The sequence below is a fragment of the Octopus bimaculoides genome, chromosome 7, assembly GCF_046866305.1.
Source record: "Octopus bimaculoides isolate indiv1 chromosome 7, ASM4686630v1, whole genome shotgun sequence".
In the NCBI taxonomy this organism is placed as follows: domain Eukaryota; kingdom Metazoa; phylum Mollusca; class Cephalopoda; order Octopoda; family Octopodidae; genus Octopus; species Octopus bimaculoides.
The window spans coordinates 39,877,927-39,888,096 of NC_142934.1; the positions used below are offsets into that span (position 1 = coordinate 39,877,927).

At 35.6% G+C, this 10,170-nt stretch overlaps 1 non-coding gene across 1 annotated transcript; it reads left to right on the forward strand.

Annotated features, from left to right (window-relative positions):
• Positions 1–9,628: 9,628 nt before the first annotated feature.
• Positions 9,629–9,734, forward strand: LOC128248422 (U6 spliceosomal RNA). The gene has a single exon (XR_008264664.2). It is a non-coding gene; the product is annotated as a U6 spliceosomal RNA (small nuclear RNA).
• Positions 9,735–10,170: the final 436 nt, after the last annotated feature.

The window sequence follows — 10,170 nt, forward strand, 5'->3', positions numbered from 1 at the left end:
TTTCCTGTAAAGCCGGCTTTTGGAATGACATCAAAGAAATCCAAAAAAGTTGGAATTTATCTGCCAACACATATCAGCCATGTTCAGTTCTATGTTGCCAACAGCAGTGTTGGTTCTGAGAACAATGAGCATATATTGGCTTTGGACTCAGGGTATAAGGGTATGAAAGGAAATTATAGTAAGTTTCACTTTTTACTTTCAAACTACGATCAGGAGATTAGATATGTATTAGCTGAATCGACCGCACGGAGGGCAGCGATTCAGCTAGTAATTGTAATTAAGGCTACTGAGAAACAGCACCTATACGCTAGAGATAGACTCTAAAAACCACGTTAAAGGAGATTTAGTAAAATTTTGAGGTTAATTCTAGATCTAGAATTAACCTCACATTTTTACTAATACTCCTTTATTCATTTGCACGCTTTCAGCTTTGTGCTTAATGGAGTGTGACTTTGAAGTGGTTTTTAGAGTCTTTTGACGTTTATCTCAAGCGTGTAGGTGATGTATATCAGTACCCTTGAACCCTTGATTATAATTATATATATATATATATATATATATATATATATATATATATATATATATATACATCCATACATACATATATACATATATATATATATACGTGTGCATGTATATAGATAGATAGATAGATAGATAGATAGATAGATAGATAGATAGATAGATAGATCGTTGCTCTTATGCAAAATGTCGTAAGTCCAAAACGTTGTTTCTTCAGAAAACGAAAAATAGTTTCACCATTCCATATCAAAATCGTTGTACTACACTTTGACAATTTTTTTATATCTTAGCATCTGAAGCAGCTGGAGTTACGATAGTTTGACCAAAAGAACTGGCTTTTGCAATCAAAAATGTATATTGAAAAATAAACGCATTTGGACAAATTTGGACATTCGACAGTTTAACATAATAGCAACGATATATGTATGTGTGTGTGCCAACACACACGCAAACACACATATATACACATAACATAACGTATATATATATATGTATTCGTATAATACACACACATGCGCAAACACACACACTCATATATATATATATACACACATACGCATATACAAACATAAAAATTTACTCACATATAGTGCCCTCTCTCTCTCTCTCTCTCTCTCTCTCTCTCTCTCTCTCTCACTCTCCCTTCTCCCTTCTTATAATACGCCTCTCTCTACACACGCACACGCTTTATTGATCTGTTTGCCTGTTATCTGACACTGAATGCAACAGTAACTTTCACTGTCCGCTATCTGATTCTATCAGTTAAACAAGTAAACAAGATTCTAATAGTTAATCACTCAGTTGTTTCGCTTATACTTCTGCTCGCGAAACAATGCAAGGAATCTCAAGATGCAGAAATTCCGAAGAAAACAAAAGAACCAATATCCACCTACCCTTTTACCCATCTCCACAAACAGAAAGTCGCCCCCATATAAACATTTCAAGAATTATTTTCAATCCATAGTTTAACCTTCTTTTCAGATGTTTCCGAATACATCACCCCAGTTTTGAAATATATTTTGGCATTATTTTCTTATTCCTGTCTTTTCTTTTGTGTTTGTTTCTTTTAACATTCCCATCTTTAATGTTAAGGATCTTCATGCCAATTTAACGTTGAGCCACCACGTTGTTATTATTGTAACGGTTGTTGTTTTTATAGTTGTAGTTGTTGGCTTTTGTAGTAGTTGCAGTTGTTGTTGTTGATTTTGTTTGGCAGAATCGGTGAAACGACCGATAAAATACCGTACTCAATTTGATGACTGCTTTTACTTTCCTAGTTCAAATCCTATCAATATTTCAATTTGCCTTTCATATCTTAGTGATCGATAAATAACACACACACACTTACATATATAAATATATTAGAAAAGCAGCATACTGTTTCTTTTGGAGAAATTCTGTTGTTTATAAGAAAAGAGTGATTCCTGTTTGTATAAAAGTACATTTCTCACACGATACCAATATCAATGAAAGTAGCACTCAAGACAATTGGTTGAGTTACTTGTATTTACTGGCAGTCTGACTCACCTTACATAAAATTTCGTGAACGTAGCTCACATCTACATCATAAAATTTTCAGAGCGAGGGAGAGAATTTGAAAGAAATTTAAGATAGATTTTTGGTGAGAGTATATAAGCCTCCAGTGGTTAACTTTCTGGTTACTTGGCTGTGTTTGCTACCATAGCAACATCAATTATTATAATGACAGGTCCCCGTACTGGAGTACACAAGATGTTGGCACCACTCTGCTGACATTGTGCAGAATGTAGCAACATCAGATCTTTAGACTGGATATTGCAAGTAGTAGGGCAGACAGTATGTTGGTATCAGTTACTCATCAATCTGCAGAGTGTGGTATTTCAGTAATAACAATTATCTCATCGAGAGGAAACTGATTTGATTACATTAGATTATATGTGAGTTTGCGTGAGAGTTGGTTGCAATATCTACCGATAAACCCTGCCATTGTGTGTGGGCAGGCCAGACTGAGGGTGTATACCCAGCTTATTAGCAGCCAATGGCTTGAAGTTCATGAACAGGACGATGTTCCTCTCGTGACAATACTGCTGGTTGTTTTTTTCAATTGATAGATACAGCAGGCTGATGGATCATGTGAAGTTTTTCGCGGTGGTAGACTTTGCAATTACGAGCTCGAGATGTGAAGTTGAGGACGTCGTTCTAATAGTGCTTGACCCTCATGATGAAACCGAAAAGTGAATAGGTATTTCCCTTCTTCCAACACCAAAAGGAGCACATGTGTGACGTGTATCTTCGCTTAAAGTCATTGACTTTCCTATCCATCTAGTGTCTTGGGATGCTATCGGATGGTGTGGGGGTGGGTTTTGGTGAATCAAGCTCAATCTCAATGGGCAGTTTGTAAAATCTTGGAAGTTACAACCTGGAGTGTAGGTTGAAGGCTATGTGTGTGATTTCTTCTGTTTTAGTGCGCAATAATGGAAGCGAAGCTATCTAAGTAAGAGTAGCTATCCTTGACGTTATGAAAATTTAAAAAATACATCGATATGCCGTTGGGAAATACTTTCAAATTAGTATGAAGACGTACCAAGCTATATTAGTTTAAGCCTCTAGATCAAATGTAAGATTAAATCAGATTAGTTTTTTATTTCTTAATCTCTTCGGATTTTGTGGATAAAGGATCTTTTCAGATTTTGGGAATGACGTATACACAAACGTATCGGTAAAGCCATTCTTCGTTAGTGATTCGTTATAGTACGGTGTGGTCCTGTTGGAAATCTCTCTACCCACCGATAGACTGAAGATTCTTCTGCTGGTGACAGAGACTAATTTTCTAACTGCAGCTAGAGTGTGGTTGAAGTATTTTTGACACTCCAATCACCCCCAGGACAAGTTTACAGATATTTCTGTATGAGTAGCGCATGCCTGTTTCGAGATCTAAGCATACGTTCAGTAAGTTGACTTTTTTTTAACTTGTGGTAGTAACAGTTTACTGCTAGGCCAAATTCTTTGAAGTTGTTTACACCATTCTACTTGAATTTGTCCATGGAGTAGCCGATCATATGGTTTGAGATGGCCAGATCACCATCCTTATACAAGGCCGAACTGTGGGGTGTGAATATTATTTTAGAGCATCCAAGATGAATATCACGACAGGATCGACAACCTCAGTCCCGTCATAACTCCCCATGGATACATCGAACTATGTGTCACCTTCCATTTTTTCTACCATATAAGAATCATAGTGAATCGGGAATGATTTTCTAGCGTTCACAACGATTCTGACATTGAGGTCGCTACTTCTAGAGATGGAATTTCGATACTGAAGTGTAGAAATCCGTGAGTAAACTTGCAGGTTGCTCGATTCCAGTTGATTACCGCGGTGCTGCACTTTCACAGGCTCAGCCATGTAGCCTTCTGATACTGAAGCTGATACTATTAAAACTATAATTACATTGCCACTCATGCTCCCAGAAAAGTTCAGTAGCTGACATTTAAGACTGAAAACTTGTTGGACTTGTGGTCGTTAAGCTTCATAGAAGGTCGGACCATTGCGAGACAGTTCATACAATCTTCTATCTTTAGGAGAGTTGATTTCTTGTGTGTCTTGGTGACAGTGTTTGTAAGAAGTCTTATGTTTGGGGGAGCGTTTGTTTCATGAATGTTCTTTGATTCGTCAGCGAAGACGTATGCATTAGGTAGGTGCTTGTTTAAAGTATTTTATGTAACTCTTTAAAGAGTTTGGCAATGGGTTGGAACGATTCCGAAATCTTACCATTTAGATGATGTTTAGTAAATTAACTTTGAAATTCTCAAAGTTTTCTATCCTAGCAGGGTATTTTCGTGATTTAAAGTTGAATTTCTGTCAGAGCTTGACGATCTAGACTTACACTTTCTCTTTCCTTAATAAAATATGTTAAATAAGGCTCCGGATGTATTGGCTGTTGGATCCTCAACGAACAAGGCTTTCCAGCACATGCCTTTGACTACACTTAATATTTTCTCGATGAGGTATGTTGAATAATACTTCTTTGTTGGAATTTGAATGTTTTTCAGCAATTATTATTCTAATTTTCTCCTTTCCTTGCACCTTGTCAGGCAATGAGTTGTGCAGCTACCCACACCTTCCATGAGGTACATAATCCACCCATACTCCTGTCTTAGCCACGACTTTGTAGACTCAGTAGTCTACGCTGCTCTTCACTTTCGTCCTGTCCTGATCTAAATTTCAGCCTGAGAGTATTTTGCGTTGAAAAAGTCTAAGTATTGCAGTACGTGTCACCATGAATTCTTCTCTTGGGCTCCTAATAGAACCGTTAATCTTTTACTCAAACTAAACAGGACGATGCTACTCAGGATCCGAGGAAGTCCTAACCATTCCCCAAAGAATCTGCTGACTGATTCTCCACTCAAAGCTCTCTAGTGCAGATATTGTTACCTCATATACCAAGATCTCTCAAAGAATCCATGGTAGATCCAGGCCTTAAATTTATCAGGTAGACCTGATTAATTCATTGTGGATTACCAGGCTTCCAGTTCTTTGCTGGTTTCACAGAGGAAAGTTGAGGATTTCAGGCTACCAATAAATACCTTTCCAAGGCACCTGCATGCTAGCAACGGAGAAACCGAACTTGCTACAAACTCTGACTTACTTCAGTATAAGAGATCTGAACTTGACCTGGTTTTGAACTCATGCAATCCCAGATCATCAACTCCTCAATGCTCTTTGGGATCTCTTCTTGCTGTTGCTGTTGCAGTCAGTCCATCCATAAAGACCCTCATTGGTGGTGGGGGACGACTGATAGACACATGAGTGGCCCTCTGTACTGCACTAACAAACTTTATTAGTGTGTTATTTCAAGTATCAATGAAATGGTACGTTCAATGATATGTGCTCTTATTGAGTTTGTGCCACTCTAATGTTCTTCAAGCACAGACTCTCAGATTGAAGTTGTTCTAGTAGACCAGAAAGCGATATCCGAACCTTTCTGTGATTTGTTTCCTGTTCAAAGTTCTCCAGCCAGCTTATAGAGCATTGACATATAGGCATTTGCAAGATACAACACTGCTAAGTCTCCTTAGTTCATTGGGGTTCCCTCAGGCAAGTGGATAAACACACCAAGGTATTCCATACACTTACTGGCGACGGTGCTGCAGTTCTATTATGTCACTATCGTAGTATTTATAAGAATATGAATACTGAATAAGGTCAATTCACTTTGGAGTGGTTTATTTAGCCTGCATATAGGATTGTAGAGAAACAGGTTTTATGATCTTTACGGGTGATGTACGTTTTGTACATAGTAAACACTGCGCTCTATGCACCTTATACTTTTAATGGAAGGCTACTTCATTTGCATTTACGATTTAAGGAGTTTGAGAAATTTTGTACGGTTTGGCAATGTTATTTGTCTGGAGTTGAAAGTGTGTTATGATATATTGCGTGTGAAAGTACATGAATTTTTAAGGGATATTTTCAATGGCTTTATGTAATTCGTTAGGAAGACGGTAATGCGGTGTCTAACTCATACACTTTTTTTTTAACAAACTGACACATTTGCATTCAAAATCTTTAAGATCCTTAATGTTATATTGTGGATTGGGGTGTATTTTCAGTCATAATCAGTACTTATCTATGAATATTCCACTAGTTCTTTTTGCCTATACTGTATATGTGTGCGTGTATGTATGTATGTATGTATGTATGTATGTATGTATGTATGTATGCATGCATGCATGTATGTATGTATATATGTATGTGTGTGTATTTATATATATATATATATATATATATATATATATATATATATATATATACAATGAGAGAGAGAGAGTGGGAGAGAGAGTGAGAGAGAGAGACTGAGGTCACTGTTTCGATACTAATGAAAGTAGCTATGAATTATGGAAAGCTCTGTGTTTCGGTGATAAGATCTCCACGAACCAGTTTCGACTTCCAGTTCGAATCGCTTCACCTCACTCCACTTACGCCGATAATGCGTGTTGTACAGTAATAAACGTCAAAAATAACTGATTCCCCTCCTGCAAAAATCTCAAGATTGTTGTTTATGTAAGAAACAATTAATGCTTTCGTTGCTTAAGTGTGTTTTTATTGAGTATTAAATATATTTTTTAAAAAAACGGAAGAGTATATATTTGTTCGCTTGTGTGTCTATGTCTGTGTTTGTGTGTGTGTGTGTGTGTGTGTGTGTGTGTGTGTGTGTGTGTGTGTGTGTGTGTGTGTGTGTGTGTGTGTGTATGGAGAGAGAGAGAGAGAGAGAGAGAGAGAGGTGCAGGGAGGAAGGCAAAAGATGTTACGGAAAAGAAGTAAAAGAAATTGCTGGAATATTTGCACGATAGCTTGTCTTCTATGGTATTTAAAATACTATATGATGGATGTAAGGAATCATGAGATTTTGCCTCAAGCAGAGCTACACATTTCAGAGAAGCAAACACAAATGTGTGTGTGTGTATACATGTATATATATATATACATATATATATACACATACGTACATGAATATATACATACATATACATACATATACATACATATATATATATATATATATATATATATATATATATATATATATATATATACATGCATGTATGTTTGTATGCATGCATACACACATATTCACATCGCATTCACGCCATGCCACACAAACACATCATAAGCACATGCATATATGCAGAGAGTGAGAGAGAGAGAGAGAGAGAGAGAGAGAGAGAGAGAGAGAGAGAGAGAGAGAGTGAGATTGGATCCGTAATGAGTATAACCATTGCTTGAGCGGTATGTATGTATCCATGTTTTCTTTTTCTCTTTTAAATTTAGAGTTAATTCTGACTGACCACCTGCTTGGTAGCAATTCTGTGAAAGAAAGCATATTGTATTCATCTTAAAATGTCTTCCCAATTTTTATTTTGTCTGGGATCGTGGTCATTTGTAGTGTTTGAATTAGGGAGTTGCATCCCACCCACCACCGAAAAAACCCAAGTTCAGCCACACTTTGCTTCGGGCGAGTTAGTAAACATCCAGAAACTGAAAGTGAGGGTACTGAATATGCAAATTCCTTAACAGTGGTGCATAGATGTTTTCTTTCTCTTGTATTTTTCTGACACTATTGATGTCTAAAGGGCATCTGATTGCCACAACAAAGGTTTTTTTTCTACAGTTCTATATTTAAGAGATAAGGAATTATGTACATTATTTATATTATTTACATTATTTACATTTGACGGATATTTGTCCTCATCTTGTTTGTTGTTAACACAACGTTTCGGCTGATATACGCTCCAGTCTTCATCAGGTGTCTTGGGGGAAATTTCGAACCTGGGTTCTCATTCCCCAGGATTCCGAGTTCGATTCCAGGCAGTGACCTGAATAATAATAATAATAATAATAATAATAATAATAATAATAATAATAATAATAATAATAATAATAATAATAATAATAATAATAATAATGATAATAATAATAATAATAATAATAATAATAATAATAATAATAATAATAATAATAATAATAATAACAACAACAACAACAAAAACAACAACAACAACAACAACAACAACATCGAAAAAATATCTTAGGGATGAGAACCCAGGTTCGAAATTTCCCCAAGACACCTGATCAAGGCTGGAGGGTATATCAGCCGAAACGTTGTGCTAACAACAAACAAGATGAGGACAAACATCCGTCAAATGTAAATAATGTTTTGTCTTTTTTTTTGTTTCTATTTTGTGGTAATGCCCGACACTATCTGGTCGGTTCTGTTTTAACTTGGTCTTTCCATTTCCACCAATATTATTTTAGTCTTTCAATTTCCACCAATATTCTTTGACCCATCAGTCAATATAGCCATTTTAATTTACTATAATCTTCTCTTTTCTTATTCTGTTCTAGATTGTTCTGGCCACCACATCATGCCCATAAAAAGATAGTATCTGGAAGATATTCACTAGCAGCCGATAATAATGTGCTTGACATCATTATTTTTTTTGTTTGGCAAAGCTTACATTTGTTATTGATTCATATTTTTTAATTGTTTCAGTCATTTGACTGCGGCTATACTGACCCAAGATTTATTCTTTGTAAGCCTAGTACTTACTCAATCGGTATCTTTTGACGAACCGCTAAGTTACGGGGATGTAAACACACCAACATCGGTTGTCAAGCGATGGTGGGAGACAAACACAGACACAAATGCATATATATATACATATATATATATATATATATATATATATATATATATATATATATATATATATATATATATATATATATATATATATATATATATATATATATATATATACGACGGGTCTCTTTCAGTTTCCGTCCACCAAATACTCTACCACTGGATTACGTCCTTCGGAATACGTTTCTTTCTTCATAACTTCCAGAAAAATGAACTTCTTTCTTCATAACTTTCAGAAAAATGAATATTTTTCAATGAAATTTTCTACAAATGCGCTTCAGATTGTTTAGATATGGTGTAGATTCGGATTATATTGGAATTTGTTTTGATTATAATTTTTGGGGGGTGGGGGAATGCAACGAGCATCTGTATGTATGTTTGCTATCTCACCAAATTTTATTTGCGTATCAGTTTCTAAAATAATCGTAATCTATACACTCTTAAAAAATATTTGTCGAAATCTATAAAAATAACTTCTTTCCCGGAAGTTGTGAGGAAACTAAGTCGACCCGTGTGAATTTTCTGAATCTCCACTCCACACGCCCTCCAAATACATTTTGTTTTTCCAACATATTTCGGATATAATTGGAATCTACACCATTTGAAGTATATTTATAGAAAATTATATATAGGAAAGTTTTGTAGAACTTAAGCCGAAAAGAAATCAGTGGAGCATTTGCGTATATATGCCCATTGCTTTAACATATGCATAATACTAACATTACATTTCTATTATACCTCTATATATCAGCTTGCGTCCCTTGACTATAATTTTGTATGCATCAGTATTCAAATATATAACTGCATGCTATATATAAACAAAGAACATACTTCTTTCATTCGGTTTGCATCAAAAGAGTGTCAACAAGGCGATTGAGATAACTCCATTTTTGAAGAGACATAAGCTTAAATAGGATAACTATATACTGCTTCGGCAGTACATGTACAAAAACTGGAATGATGCAGTGAAGATTAGAATGGCCCCTGCGCAACAATGTTACACAAATTGGTGAAACATTCCATACTTCTTCACTGACTGTGCTCCAGCATGGTCACAGCCTTATGTCTGAAATACGTCGAAGAATAAAACAATATATATATACATATATGTGTGTGTGTGTGTGTGTGTGTGTGTGTGTGTGTGTGTGTGTGTGTGTGTGTGTGTATACACTATACAAATTAGGATAGATAGATAGATAGATAGAGAGAGAGAGAGAGAGAGAGAGAGAGAGAGAGAGATGTATGCATTCATATATATATATATATACACACACACATACATACACACACACATATATATATATAAAGCCACACCTGTGCTTACAGTTAAGCACTGGTATCGATATAATCAACAATTCCTCTTCCCCTTAGTTTAAATTTTGTGTCTATATAAAAATTATTATTATTATTATTTACTTTTAATCCGCAGCTTTGTTACAGTCACTTGCCTAAACACACCCAGTGT